The 2882-nt window shown below is 40.3% G+C and overlaps 1 long non-coding RNA gene across 1 annotated transcript; it reads right to left on the bottom strand.

The window, feature by feature from the left end:
- Nucleotides 1–493: 493 nt before the first annotated feature.
- LOC139169035 (uncharacterized) lies at nucleotides 494–2251 on the bottom strand. Its single transcript, XR_011559417.1, has 3 exons — nucleotides 2165–2251; nucleotides 1844–1965; nucleotides 494–680 (listed from the first exon to the last, which is right to left on the bottom strand). It is a non-coding gene; the product is annotated as an uncharacterized lncRNA (long non-coding RNA).
- Between the last annotated feature and the right edge of the window lie 631 nt (nucleotides 2252–2882).

Raw genomic sequence — 2882 nt, 5'->3', positions numbered from 1 at the left:
TATCCCAGCAGCAGCGCTGGGTTTGTAAGGTGAAAATAGTTTGTAAGAAGAAGCAAAAAAATCTTAAACCCCAGGTTTGTATCTTGAAAAGTTTGTATGACGAGGCGTTTGTAAGACGAGGTATCACTGTAACTGCAATTTGTCAAAATGCAGTAAGGGTAGTCCTTGTCTTACAACAGTTTGTTGAGTGACAGTTCAAAGTTACAATAGTTATAACCATTGCAGCATCCCCATGATCACACAATCAAATTTCACACACTTGACAACTGATTCATATTTTTGATGGTTGACATGTTCCTGAGTCGTGTGATATAGTGCTAGGAGGCACTGAAGGCCTGGAACAGCTTTTCTACAAAAAACATATTACATCCCTTCAGAAAACTACTGAAAATAAAACTATTCCAAAGGTCATTATCTTCATTTAAACATTGTGTTACCTCTTTGTTTTTTGCTCTTGTTTGATGTTTTGGAGGAACTTACAATGCTACCAATTTGTTTAAATCCTACCATGGATGTTGCTTTATTGTATTCTCTGTAAACTGCTGAGAGTCATTCAGTTCCAATGAGATGGAAGTTTAATAAACACTGTAAATAGAATAAAAGTTGCCTGATGATTTATGCTCTCGTTTCCTTTTGAGGGAGTGTTTTTGATAACACAGAACCCACAGCAGCTCCGACCTCTGAAAAACAGTGGGAGGGGGAAATGGTGATTTTTATTTTTTACTCCTTTATCTTAGTATTTCAAGCTAGCAGAAGTGAAGGTGATACTGGGTCACCTTCAAGGTGCTTCTAAGGTTTGGAAGTACAAATAATAACAATGCCCTTTGTTGTGTATATAAGGTAGCTAAACTGAGGGCTTACTTCTTATCACCCACCCCATCACTTACCTTCTCACACACTTAGAGTATGTTCTGTCGGGCTCTCTGGTAGACTCCTCCCCAAAATCCACAGGTACAAATTTCAGACACACACACGTTTGAAAATTCAAAACAATGTTCTTTATAAGGAAAATTCCCTTAACCTAAGCCCTCTTTTGGTATAGCAAAGAGCACTCGTCTCCAAACAAACTGGTAATTTGTACAAGTCCCTTATCAGTTCTGTGATACTTAGCTGGCAGCTGTGAGGCAATTCACAGTCCTTCTTCTTTCACAAAGTGAAACACACTTTGCTCTGGTTTAGTTTCAAAGCGGGGAAAAATCAGCACACAAAAGGTCAAAGTCAGTAAAGCAGTCACGAAACAATGGCCAAACCCACAGACTGCTATTTATAGCAGCCTCACTAATCACCACAGCCCCACCCAACCACAGGTGGCCTCATTTTCTTTGATAATAATCTCTCAGTTGTATGCATCGCTCTCCGCATGCATGGCTGTATCATTAACTCTTGTTCTGAATCCAAGGAGGAGCTAGATAATTGATCTCCTTCTGAGCTGTCTGCCACACTCTCCTCCTCCCTGTCACTCATGTCTTCTTGGTCAGAGGAGCCTTCATCAGCAGATTCCACCGGGGGGCAAAACAGGCCTGCAGCATGTGGATGTCTCCCCCACCTCCACAGTCCTTGGGGCAGGAGCTGGGCCAGAGCTAACCACAACACAGTATATAAGGATAAAAAAGTATTTTGGAGCAGCCTTTGTGCTTACTCTTTTCTAAAAGATAAGCACTGGAACAAATTATTTTCCTTCCAAATTGCAGGTAATTTTTAGTATGAATTGATTTTATTTGTTGTACTTATAAACTGTCTTTCTCCAGAAGCTTAAGCCAGCATATTTAGACCTCCCTCTATTTATCCTCATGCTACTCTGTGTTATTCTACTGCCGCTAAAGCCTTTTCATGCTATGCTTACCATTGCAGCAAAGTAGCAATGTGATTCTCCTCAACGAGATGTTTTTCATCACCTCGGAGCCTCATCTCATAGTTGCTGAAGTGCAAAGGCCTCTTTGGGCTATTGGAACTGCTAGAAGAGGCCTTAAAGCAAAAACAGTGCAGACATATTGTTTCCTGTTAGAAAGTAAAAATAGTATCCTAGAGTGGTTTGCAACAGCCTTCAAGCAAAACACCTTGGAAGATCTACCGTATGTAGCCATATTATATTTATGTAGCTAAACTCTTTCACATTTCTCTTCCCCTTATAAAAACCTAAACACACAAATATATATAAACCTACCAAGCAGGGAAAAACATTTTAGAAATACGTTGGTTTTCAGTGAAAGATCAACGGAAGGCACCAACTGTGGATTTCTTCAACAAGATATGGATTCATCCCCCAAGTCAAATAAAGCAGTTGCCAAATCAGTCTGAGGCTAATTAGATGATTATCTGAACCCAAGGTGGTAGTTATACATGCTCCTAATTTAAATTCAATACTCCTCCTTTTATTATCACATTTGAAAGAAGGAAGCATGGATATTTTCCCCTTTGGGTTAGCGAAACTTTTCTTAGCAATTTATCTTTGCCACATCCCTTGAAGGACAATGCATCACTTACACTCTCACTCTCTCTTTACCTTTTCACCCCTACAGCCCTGGTTATAATGTGAAGTTTATGACGTAATTATATGAGACCCAAGGGAAAAAGCCCCTGCCCCCTCTTATCACCGAGCTGATTGCACTTAGCATGACGTAACCTCCTTCTCCCACTCTCTGCCAGGAGTCCAATTTTAAGCTCTAATTGTTTTATAAGTTCTTTGCACTCTGAGGAAAGGGATGGAGGAAGAGAAAATAAGGGGAGTTTCCATTTACATTCCTTGCACCAGAAGACACATTAATCACCTGTCTTTCTAAGCAAACCACCTTCAGCTTCCCTACCCCCTACCCCATTTGAACAGCTACTTAAAGACAAAGCGGAGGCTATGAATCATTAACTCTGAGGAGTATCAACAGTGA

This window comes from Erythrolamprus reginae, chromosome 6 (genome assembly GCF_031021105.1).
Source record: "Erythrolamprus reginae isolate rEryReg1 chromosome 6, rEryReg1.hap1, whole genome shotgun sequence".
Taxonomy (NCBI): Eukaryota; Metazoa; Chordata; class Lepidosauria; order Squamata; family Dipsadidae; genus Erythrolamprus; species Erythrolamprus reginae.
This window is presented reverse-complemented; position numbering and strand designations above follow the sequence as displayed.